This window comes from Mus pahari, chromosome 3 (assembly GCF_900095145.1).
Source record: "Mus pahari chromosome 3, PAHARI_EIJ_v1.1, whole genome shotgun sequence".
In the NCBI taxonomy this organism is placed as follows: Eukaryota; Metazoa; Chordata; class Mammalia; order Rodentia; family Muridae; genus Mus; species Mus pahari.
In genome coordinates this window covers 41,677,706-41,690,765 of record NC_034592.1, presented here as the reverse complement: position 1 = coordinate 41,690,765, position 13,060 = coordinate 41,677,706, and the positions used below count along the sequence as shown (strand labels likewise).

At 35.9% G+C, this 13,060-nt stretch overlaps 1 pseudogene across 1 annotated transcript in view; it reads right to left on the bottom strand.

The window, feature by feature from the left end:
* Window positions 1-797: 797 nt before the first annotated feature.
* Window positions 798-13,060, bottom strand: part of LOC110317878 — a 110,777-nt pseudogene continuing 98,514 nt past the window's right edge. The window contains exon 3 of the transcript XR_002380346.1: window positions 798-1,765. The product of XR_002380346.1 is annotated as a cathepsin B pseudogene (transcript). The remainder of the gene's footprint in view (window positions 1,766-13,060) is intronic.

The following is a 13,060-nucleotide window of genomic DNA, read 5'->3' as shown; positions in this document are numbered from 1 at the left end:
AGGGAGAATTAGTTTATCGGCACAGCCATTCCTTGTTAAATTGACAGGGTTAAGTGGTGACTACAACAAAAAGCAGATTTTTCTAGACTAGTTTCATTGTGGTGTCTGTTGGTCACCCAGAAAGCCGTGACCATGTAACTTGTTTTAAGCCATACAATTAGGAGATGATCTTTAAAACCAGTACAGCTTTTCATACTCAGTTGAGGTAAGCAAAACATAAAATCCTATTGAAAAAAATGTCAGCTGAGGACAGGATCAAAGAGAGCTGGCCACATTACTAATGTTGATGGATGGAGATGATTTGAGAAAAGGTAGCTCTCTCCAGAGACCTGTATTGGGCCTTCAATGCCTTCCATAGACCGAGAAGTGACCAGCTTCAAGGTGCGGCTGACAGGTGGGTGGCATCTGTCAGCTCATCATGAAGTTGGTGTTCATTCTTTTTGAAATCCTGCGACCGAAACCCTTGGGTCTGCGGATGCTGGGATGGGGGGTAGGAGGGATGGTAGGCAGAGCTGCAGCAGCAGGCACTACATGTAGCACTAGACTAGGGAAAGGCTAGGATGCAGGCTGTAATCCCTGTCATGGGATAGGCTAGAAGGGAGCCAGGTAAGGACAGGGCGCTTGGAGGGTAGCTCTGATGGAAGGCAGCTCTGGTCCAGTCTCCCAAACCTTGCCGAAAGCTTCATGCATGTTAGGTGAACTCAAAGAATCAGACTCTCCTGTTTGCTTCGCTCCCTGTCTGGGTTGCTAAATTTTAGGAAAAGTCCCTAAGGACTGGTCAGTCAAGTCACAGAAGATTAGAATCTTCTCCAGGACTGGTCAGTGTGTGGGATTCCAGAGGAAATTTCTGATTCAATTCCCCAGTGGTTCTCTCCTCTGAGGATTTTTAAGAAGCCATTATCACCCCAGTCAATGTTACAAGAGTTGGCTGCCAGTCAGAAGGGAACTCCATTCTCTACTCCTCAGCCCAGAATGCGGATGGCGTGGCCACCCATCGTATCACCAGCTTCATGCTTGTATACTCCTGATTTGCAAGTCAAGAAATCAGCAAACACAGTGAAGGCGCCCTCCACTGGGCCATTTTTCTAGATTTCTGCCATGATCTTCTCGCTGTCAAACACGTTGTGGGAAGTGTACCCATAGTGCTTATCTTCTTTGTAGGATGAGTAGTAGCCATCCTTGCAGCTCTTGTTGCACCTGGGAGTATCTCCTTCTCCAGTACACTGGGGATGAGAGCCATCTACATGATGCTCACAAGGAGGGATGGCAAGCAACCTTCATAAGAATTATAGACTCCGCCAGAAACCAGGCCTTTTATCGTCCAAAAGTCCATGCTCCAGAGGGATACCCACCATTACAGCCATCCCCACACTGGATACCACAGCGGGTAAGCAGGTCCTCAGCAGACTTGGTGTGAATGCAGATTTGGTCAGAAATGGCTTCCACTGCCTCTAATCTGTTTGATGATCGGGCAGTTGGACCACTGTTCCCGTGCATCAAAGATTTCAGGTATATTTCTGTCCTCACCGAACCCAATCCTTTCTGGAACCTTGGGTCTACCCAGGACAGTACCACATAGCTTCTTCAGATAGCTTATGTCAACACTGTAGAAGTTGTGTTCAACCTGCCATGTTGTATTCTGCCTGTTAATATAGTTAATCAGGACATCCGACAGTGGGTGTAAGGAAGGCTTGTCATGGGCACTGGTCAGTGCCAAAAGACAAGAGAGATGGATCAAGGGCCACCAGCTCCTGGACGCTGGATCCTACACTCACCAAGTGCAGCATGTGACAGCCTGGGCCTGCAGCTGCAGAGCCTGAACTGAGCTGGTTCTGGCCTGGCCTGTGCATCCCTAAGTACCCAAGCAGCTCCCAAAGATTCACAATTTGAAAGTCATTGTCTTGAGATCTTGAGATTTGATTTTTTTAATAAAGTCAAATGAAGACTTTAATCATACATAGCATCAAGAGTGAATAATGAAGTATAATAAAGTTAAAATAAAAGTCACAAATTTAATGAACATGGCCAGATTAATTTATATACACAGACATATGTGCCAGGAAAATCAAGATAGAAAAACGTCCTATTATTCAAAAAGTTTCTTTGTGGTTCTTTACAGTTACTCAAAGAAGTGCTTAAACGTTGGCCACTATAATTTCGTCCTTTTAATTTTTAGACTATCATATAAATACTGCTACAGAGTAAGCATTGATTTCATACCTAGACTCTATAAGGTACTTAACATTTTTGAGATGTAGTTGTGTTTAACATATTACTATTATTTTAATTTTGGACAATTCATATTTCTATTGTTCACCAGTCTTCTTACATGTTAAATAAATACTTTGTATAAATAGCTATTTTAAATTATTCAAGCAATTTAAATTTAAAAACCAAACAGAAAAAGGGAGGATGTAAAAGATGTAAGAAAGAACAAGGATAGGTTTTTCATAGGATGGAGCACATTTTAGTGGAAGAAATTCATAAATGTTTTAGATTTATTTACTTTTATTCTATGCAAGTGAGTGTTTTGCCTAAACATCTGCCTATACATATTTATACTCTATGATTGTGGAGGCCAGAGAAGAATGTCTGATCCTGAGAAACTAGTATTACAAGTGGCTACTTGTAATTCTACAAGTATGGTGAACTACGATGTGGGTTCTGGGCATAACACTTCTATCCTCTGAAAGAATAGATTTGTACCTGGGTCCTCTAGAAGAGCAGTCAATGGTTTTAACCACTGAGCCAACTCTCCAATTCCAGTGGAAAGCACTTTAAAAAATAGATCATGATATTTCACTCTGGTCTTCATATATAAAAGATGCCATTTTTGTGCAGACAAATGGAGAAGCCATACCAGGCTGTAGGCCAGCCAGAACTCAATCTGGAACAATAAAGAATAAAAGGCATAAACAGATTCTCTGTATCTTCAGATCTACACTTTAATTATTTTAATTAGTAAAGGGACCCTGTCAAATTAACATGAATAATTTTGAGGATTCATATAAAAATGACAGTCAGATACAATATTTAAAAAAAACTAAAGGAGATTATCAAATGATGATGGAAAGGCAAAAATTCATTCCTTCTCCCCTTTCAACCTCAAAACTTTTCAAATATTGCGTCCTTGTTTTTGTAAACACTTGGGAAATTAAAGAACCAGTTTCCACTGAATCTCAACAAATACATAATATTGCATCTACAAAAGGTAATAGTTGCCTACTAAAAAAGGCTATACTCAATAATCCTCTATCTTCCAAATTGGGCCTTTAAATTTTTTTTATTAAATTATTTTATTTATTTACAGTCTTAATATTGCCCCCCACTTCCTGGTCGCCCTCCCCAAGCTCTTCACCCCATCAACTATCCCTTACCCCTCAGAGCTCCCAGAGTCTGAGCAACCAGCCAAAGAGCATACATGGGCTGGTCCATGGTCCCCAGCACATATGTAACAGAGGACTGCATTGTCTGGCTGCAGTAGGAGAGGATGTGCTTATTCCTGTAGAAACTTGATGACTCAAGGAGGAGGGATGCTGTGGGAATTAATGGGGTGTTGTGTTTTTGTTATGTTGTTCAGTTATTGTATGACCATATATACTTCAGTAGAATGATAGTCTAAGTCAATCATTTGTTCTTTTTACTCTTGCCCCAATATTTTGTGTGCTTATGTACAGGAAGTGCTTTAATACCAGGCAATGAGATGTGAGGGAATGTTGGCTTGATAAAGTTCTCTCACTATTACATAGACACAATTAATAAGTCATTAGAGTTTTATATCAGAACAGCATCATATGGTACTGTAAAGATAGACACTATTTATTAGTTTATTAAGTAGACAGCAGGTCAAAGTAAGAGCATACACAACCACACATAAATTAAATATTTGAAATAGAACAAATATTAGTAATAACCAGACATAGGGCCTAGAACATGCCAGAAAGGACTCTAAAGTAGTACATGATCCATCTGTGAAATCAGCCATCCTGGAAAGATTAACTTGTGTGATGAATATGTTAGTGCAAAACAAAGGAAACAGAAAAGGAAAAAAAAATTAAATTAAAAGAAACTCTTCCCTTGACTTTATCTTTTCAATTAAACAGCTTGATTGTTGCCCTATTTTTGACCAGTGAAATGAAAATCATTAATTTCAAAAATAGCTACCCTAATTTCTTTTATTTCTCTTTAGTATAGCCAATCTACCTGTGAATTTATATCACCAGTAGCACATTAGAAGCCTGTGTTCTCCATATTCAGCAAGGTGGTGTAGATGGAAGGAAACTGAATTCATGAGTAGAAGACATGCCTCAGTCATAAGCGGAAAATGTGTGGGTGCAGGGTTTGGGATCCTCTTACTGTGAACAAGCTCAAAGTGTTTCACCTGAGACAGCAAATGTTAGATACACTGACAAAACTAAACACATCCTATCACATATAACACAACATGCATTGTCAATATAAAACACCCCATCTCATTCATTATTCAATTGAAAATAATTTTGAGGAGTGAAAAATAAAATGGGGTGACTAATGAGACATTTAAAGTAAATTCAAGCTCCCTACCTTGCTATAAACATTGAAAGGATAAACTGATTCATGGACTTAGGCAGGAAGTGTAAATATGTTGAGTCGTGTTTTTCCCTTGTAACACTGAGGTAATTGAGTTTATAGTTTTAGGCTCATTAAAATACTTTTTGATTCTGCCACAGTGTCAAGAAATCTTAGGAAATGGCCATTAAAATTCTCTAAACCTTTCCATTCATTTATTCTTAGCTACATCGTTAGTCTTGTTTATTTTCTAAGGTATAGGTTTTTTTTTTTTAAATTATTTTATTCTTTCAGATGTTGTCACAAATCTTCTGCATCTAATGAGTTACCAGATAAATCCGTTTTCAAGAATAACTAGCTTTTCAAAGTATGGTTTTACTGGAAGGGAGAATTTCTAACAGAAAGTTAAGTAATTGATGGGTGGATAGAATTGACTGGCAGGTTTCCCTTTTCATACAGTTTGTATGGCTCGTTAAGACATGCTGAACTATAACCAACAACTTAGATCCTAGAGCATACTGACCTGAAGCTGGAAGATTAAACTATAAATAAATAAACTATAAATAAGAAGACAGTCACAGTGCACTGATTACACACAATTAGATTCAGAAGTCCTATTTCCCCTTCTTTAAAACATTTTTACTAAGAAAACCTAAGAGCTTAACTAAGTTATATATTATTTATTGGCTTAAAACAATTGTATATCCTCTTTATATGTAAATCTGTCTACCCAAGCAAATCCCTATTATTCTGCTAAAGGTGAAGGCATTTGTAACTTCAGATCATCCAGGAAATACTGCAATATACAGATAAGATTTTTATTTTGGTACCAATCAAGAAACAGCTTCAAGCACAGCTCCAAGGCCTGGACCAAACACACACTCAAGAGCAAAAAGGAGGCATGCAAAAAATGAAATATTTAACAGTCTAGTCAAGGAAGCCAAGTTCAGGGTTGATTTAGTTTTAGTGAATATTCTAGATGTAATATCTTAGCATTTCCATTGCTATAATGAAAAACCATGGCCGAAAAGCAAGTTAAGAAGGAAAGAGTTTATTTGACTTACACTTCTGTAATACTGCTCATTTAATGAAGTCAGGACAGGAACTCCAACAGGGCAGGAAACTGGAGGCAGGAGCTGATGCAGAGGCAATAAGTGGCTCTGCTTTTTAGTGCCTTGCTCCCCATGACTTTGCTCAGTCTGCTGTCCTATAGAGCCCAGGACCACCAGCCCACAGATAGCACCACCCATAATGGGCTAGGACCTCTGCCATTAATCATTAATAAGAAACTGCCTTATAGCTGGATCTTATGGAAGCACTTTTTGAGTTGAGGTTCCTTCCTTTCAGATAGCTCTAGTTTTTGTTAACTAGAATTGACATAAAGCTAACCAGAAAACATACTAAGTGGTTACTTGGATATTATATTGTTTATAATAGAAGGTCAAAGGTTTGTGGCTGTGTAAGCAGTTCTGAGAACAGTAAGAATCAAGCAGTCTAGCATGTACATAACAACTCATGAAGGATATGCATGGTGCAACTCACTGTAAGAGGGTGATTCACTCCTCCTAAGTTAAAAATTAAATATGATTCTAATATTCCCTGAGAGAGATAAAAGGAGTCAAGAAAAGAAAGAAAAAAGTTGACAAACTTGTTTTAGCCCTTATAAAATAAAATAGACATGTTGTACCCCATTAGATGAAAGAAATTCGTGACAGCTGCAAGAATAAAATAATGGGGAAAAGGAGCCTAAAGCTTAGAAAATCAACAAAACTCATGATATCGCCAAGAACAATAGAATTTTATTAATTCCTTTGCTTAAACAAAATATATTGGAAAGTGTAAAATATATTGATGAATACAACTACTGAAGTTTTTCAGTGCAGTACAAACAAGGACCAAAATGGCAGTTTATATAGATTAATGACTTGGTCGATAACAGGAGAATCACACATACTATAGCCTCTTTCCTTCCTGAAATTTCCCTGGAGCAATCATTGCAACCAGCTTTGGAAACAGAATTACTCTTGGTTGTATTTTTTTACATCTTTAATTTGAAGAAGTGACATGGAAGTAAGGCCTTTGACAGAAGCTAATTACGTAGGTTTGTTGGGTACTTAGGTGAATTTGGAGACATATACATCATACCTATACATTTGAATATGGAGTAAGTTGATTATATTGGGAAATATGATAAGGCTTCAAGGAATATATGATGAAAAACCAACACAGTAGCATGAAAAATAACAGAATGCTCTAGCACTATGATATATATATAGATATATATATATATATATATGGTACATATGCATATATATGTATATTTTATATATGCAGATATATTCATATGCATGTGTGTATATGTGTGTGTGTGTGATTTTGTAGTTATATATACTGTCTTCTGAAAATAGAACCATCAATTATCATGAGTGTTAAAATATTTATCATATTACTATGAGGAAACAAATATCCCATACAGTTTATTTCACATGAAGTTGCAAACTTGGATCATGGGTATTATTATTATCATGTGGTACTCATTTTGACTGTGTAAATAGAGTTGGCATTTTATTACTATCACACAATACCTAAGACACTTATTTTTTAAAGAAAAATATTTACTTTTTTTCATAGTTTCAGATGATCTAGTCTACAGTTAGGTGTGTCATGTTACATTTGGCCTGTGACTAACTAGTCAGCACAAATAACCTGTGGCAGAGAACTACTCATCTCAAATTTCGAAAGCATATGCGAGGAAGGTATAACAACAGGGTGCTACAGTCTCCATCAATAGGGTTCTCAGAAAATTCTCCCACCTGGCTTCATTGAATGTTTCCACCACTGTAGATAGCATCATCTTGGAAACACAGCTTCAACTTCGGGTCTTTAGGGGACATTCAATATTGAAACTATCACAGTATGTTAGAAGTAGTGAATGTCTCATAAAAATGTATATTTTAATGCCTGAAAATATATGTCCATAACTAAATATCTAATGAAAAGCAATTCATAGATATTGGCAATTTTGGAAATGTGTCCTCTATGATTCGGATATTATTCCTACCAATTTAGACACAAGCAATTTAAATGATTTATTGCCAATAGCCTGTGTTTACCTTTTATGACTGATGCCATGGATTTGTGCTTAATTCACATTTACTACTGAATAAATAAAGGAATAAATAAATATAAATATAAAAGAATAGTTATATAAAAAAGAGTTTTTACCATTCTCCAGAGAATCATCATAATAGCTTCATATATTCAGTAAGAATGTTCTAGCAAAACCTGAAAATGTATTAACATCTAAAACACATTTTCCTAAGTTGACCTTCTGTTTTCTAACTGCTGTTACTGCTGTTGCTATTTTCATGGCCTAAAACAAATATACCCAACATTATTTCATTACTTTATCACTCTATTTATTAAGTGACAGTTGCTTTAGTACTCAATCTCTTTCCAATGGCATGGTAATATCTAAATGTTAAAATGGTAATTGGCTTGAGTTCACAACAGAAACAGTACATATGCAATGTATTTGAGCTCCAGTCAGCATAGCTAAAAATCAGATATCAAGGGAAATCTGATAATGGAGACATCTACAGACAAAGATTGCTTGCTACATTTGTCACCATTCATATCTACTAACAAATGTTGTATTGATGATTATCCAGAGAAATCAGTTTCTGTTAGATATGCTATTTTCAATACCAACTTTGTTATACTATATTTTGGTGAGGCATTTGTTTTTTCCTACGTTTTTGATATATTCCACTACCAAATCTTTTGCTAATATATATATATATATATATATATATATATATATATATATATATATATATATATATATCAGGCTTAATTTTCTAGGGCTTAATTTTAAATTTCTGCAAGCAGACATCAGATGGAAGGAGACAATTAGTCTGTCAAGGAAATGGAAATGACTTTCAAACAGCCTGACATACTTTCAAACATAGTTAGACATACTCTGATTATTTATAAAAAGGTAGGAAGCAAGAATGATATTGAATTACAATTCCAAAATTTCAAGCATAGACTAATAAATACAAGTAATAAATAAATAAATAAATAAATAAATAAATAAATAAATAAATAAATAAAATATAAGTGCATTGCCTTAGATTTCATTAGAAAGCCTGAACTCATTCTCACAGCTGAAATAGGAATAGCCACTGAATACAAAATTTTCAGATGGGCACTTGGAGACTCTTCTCTATTCTAACCAATAATTTTTATTTTACTAAAAAGAGAGTTTTCTACATTTTAGCTAATGTTGTTTTCTTTTAATTGAAGACTTCAAGCATACTTGTACGTAATTGAAATACTTGTTTTCCCTTACCCTTCTTTTGTAAATGCCTATGATATCACATCCCACAAAAATCTAAGTATTGTTTATAGATTTCTTTACAAAGACATAGTAGAATGTAGTAAGTACTTTTTATATATTCCATTTAATTTAAACATTTTCAATCAATAATATAAATGGGTAAGTCAAACAAATAATATAATAAAAAGCTTTCTCTGTGTCTTTTACGTACATGACAATACTGACTTTTGCTTCTCAATGTCATTGCTACCTCCTCTGGTGCCAGAGTCGTGAAACTCTTTGTGAAGTAGTAATAGCTCTAAACAGCACAAACAACAGTGAGATTACAAACAGATTCTCTGTGCATTAAAGAGCTGGTAAGATGACAGCCTTTGCTAACACTCAGAAAAGGATATACGAGTGGGTTAAGGCTGCATTTGAGTGATCCCAAAACTGTTGACCCTTGCTTTGTAAAGAGGTGGATAGGACAAGAAGGAGCCAACCTAATTTTAGGAAGACCTTAATCTTTGTATTCATGGTATGGGTTTTTACACCATGACCAAGCTGATCTCTTGAAGTGTTAATCACCAGGGTGAACACCACTTCAAAGGTGCCACACTTTGCCTTGATTAAGTATATGCAACTGTCTTTGTTTCACAACCTAAACACTTGGTTTATTTTAAATAAACAACCTTGACCTACAAGCATAGGCCTTGATCTGTCAATGTTCCTATAGATATTGGCTGAGATGACTTTTACATCTCTGATTTCATTGCCTTACACAAAGCAAACATTTAATAGCAAACAGTTCAAGAGTGACCAAGGCAGGAGAAATTTTCCTGAACAGATTTAGAGTTAGTTCTTTGTTGTTTCAGGATAGTCTCACTCAGACTGACTTCCTTGGTCTTTGTGTGTCAACCTCCCAAATGGTGGAATCACAAGTATGTACCATCACGTGAAGCTGAACTAAACTTAGGAGCCACAAAGTAAAGAGCCAAGCAGGTTAGACAACCAAATAGAATTAAGTTTTATTTCTGCATCTCATACTAAAGGAGAACTAATTTTTAATTCATAGGGCTATCAAGAATATTCAATAAAATATGTGATAAACTGTTATGTTTTAAGCTTTAATTACTGGGTTTAAGAGATCTATAAACCACAGACAACTTCCAGGAATGCTGAGAGTTGTTCATCTATGATAACAAGCCACATGTTTTTGCTCTTGTGAACAAGGTTGGCTGTGTCAATTGCACAGGATGTGCTTGATTCCATGTAGGCAGGAAGAATGCAAGAGTGCAAGCTTACACCCGATTGAACAAAGGCAAGAAGTCTGTAACCTAGTGGATTTTGTCTTTGTAAGCAGCTGGCTAATATAATTCACAGACATACTCGGGGAATCCCAAGTATCCAAAGCCAGTGTCCATTGTCCTGGGCAGTATTTAATAAAACGTGCTTCCAGTTTGGTGCAAAAATTGAAGTAGTGCTCTTATTTATTTGTTGAAGTAGTAGTGATATTTATTATAGTGTTCTTATCCTAGTAGTGATAATAAACCACTCCAAAGTTCAGCAAGTACCATAAGTTACAAGAGTGTTTGTCCTTCCCTCAAGGTTTAAGTATCCTATACATTTCCCAAATATGAATTTTGTGTACGTAATTTTGCAGTTACAGGAGAGCAACTGAGTCTTCGTGAAACTCCCTCAAATGACTGGGAGATTTTTGTTATTTTCTTCTAGTATCTAAAATATATCAAACATCATAGCTGCCTTTGCAATGATGTCATTATAATCAATAGATAATTGAGTAATATCGCCTATCATTGAAATCTGTGTCATCCTCTTGAGGAGAAAAATTGGAGGTTGAATTTGAACAATGAAAAGTTTTCATTCTCAATTTAATAATTTCTAATGTTGATCTTGAAAGTTCCTAAGCATAAATTCACAAAAGTACACTCTGACTTACATCACCAAATGAAATACAAATTATTATAGGTAGGGCTTTGATTTATTTTACACATCTTAAATAATTTTGCCTACAGGGGACATGTAAATTAGTGCATAATTACAGCCAGGTCTCTTGAAAACATTCAGAATATTAGCACACAGTTCCTGGCAGAACACTACAGCCAGTCATTACTTTACAAATTAAAAATGAAATTTCAATAATGTAAAATTTTAGAATTGTGCCAGTGAAGAAAGAATTATAATAATGGCCTTTGAGAAAATAATTCAGATCACCTCATTCATATTTAAATATCAGAAATAAAAGACATTTTAAATATAAGTGTTCTCCTACAATGTCTTAAATTAAATAGATGCTTATTAAATCTTCAGAGCTAGGTGAAGCTCAGTGGTAGACTACTGGTATAACATGTTTGAGGATATGATTTCATTGGGCCATACCAGAAAATAATAAAGTAAATGTTGAGTATAAATGCTTTGACCTTTCAAAATCAAACATGCATTTGCTTTCCAAAATACCATACATGGTATCTAAGAAGCAATAATTATGGACATAATTATGTTACTGCAGAGACAATAGCCTAGAAAGGAAGGAAGGAATTATTATGTTATTTACTCCCCAAATAAATTCCAATTTCAAGAAGCAATGACTCATGTTAACATCTTGGTACTTTTGCATATTAAACACATGGTTTTATTAAAAAGAAAAAAAAAAAGCAACAACACAAAACCAAAAAGCAGAACTCCTCAGCATGGCCACGTGGTAGAAAATGTCTCAAAGAAAAACTACCATGGACAAGTTCAAACTACCTTCAGTACTTTTGTTGAGAAAAACTGATGCTGCCTAAAATTCGACAGTAGAAAGAATTCTTGATGTTCTTAATAATATGTTAAAAACATAAAACATACTCATATTGATCAGATTACATGTTTCAAACGTGTAGATCATCATGTGGCACATTGAAACATGTATGATCTTTTTATCTGGCAAACACTCCCAAATTGCTTTGCTTTTCTCAAGCATTTGGAAACACACAGTCCATCACTGTCAGTGCATACTCTTCTGCACAATTGCACCAGCATATTGCCTCTGTCTGTCTGTCCAGCATGCAGTACCCACGCAGACCACTTCCATGCCCCTACTCCCATATCCTTCCTGGGAAACAGCCCCTAGATGCTTAATTTCTATGAGATTAGCTTTTTTTCCTGGTACTCTATGTGGATGAGATACTGTCATACTTGACCCTCATGCCTGCTCGATTTCCAGCAGTATTTATATGGTGGTGACAAATGGCAGAATTGTATAGTTTCATTAAGGCTGATCAAGAACTTTTGCTACTGTCCTATTCTTAATGGAACTAGAACTCAACCATATCCACCTTCAGGGACAAGCAAACATTTTATTCCTATGACAGCAAGAAAAGAAAACTGAGCACAGGTGCTCATTTTGAATCCTCTCTTTCTCAAAACTGACATGAATTACAGCCCATGCCCTGGTCTAAAATGAGTATTTCGTGAAAAAAAATTCAAATACTGCAGTAATAAATATTATCGAATTATCTGTGAACTTTCCTCGTTTGAAATTACATTTCTGGGGATTCTACCTTCTAGGGAATAATTTCAGTTGGAAGAATATTAAGCATGTAAAATATTACATCCAAGCTGACTTTATTTGCCTTTTATTATGCAAGGAAAAGGTTACCTAAAAAGCCTGGAGAGTTCAGTAAAATGAAATTTGTAACTGACAAAGTGGGTATTTTTCTGATTTTTCCCCCAAGGAGCTAGCTTGGGATTCAATATAGAAGCTGCGAGCAGAGAAATGAAGGCTCAGGGACTTTCTGGGGCTTGGAATCATCTGCTTTTGTAACAGGCAAGGAAATCAAACATAGATTGCTTTATGAAACACAACAATTACTCCTGAGAATGTCAGGCAGCATTAGGACGTCTCTGTTCAATATCTTCTAAAATTGCTTCATGTCTTCTTTATCGTCGGTAATTACTTTAAGCATTGGGCACAACATGCAAAGTTAAGGAAAGTTTTAATTCATGATTTAGTAGAGCTGAAAAATCTCAGCTAAAGAAATCATTCAGTAGGGACAGTGCTTGCTGCAAAAGCCTGAGGACCTGACTTTAGAAGCTTACACCACAGAAAAGCCACTCAATATGCAGAATATCTGTAAACCTTGCCAAGATACAGTGGAGAGAGGGAGGGAGGGAGGGAAGGAGGGAGGG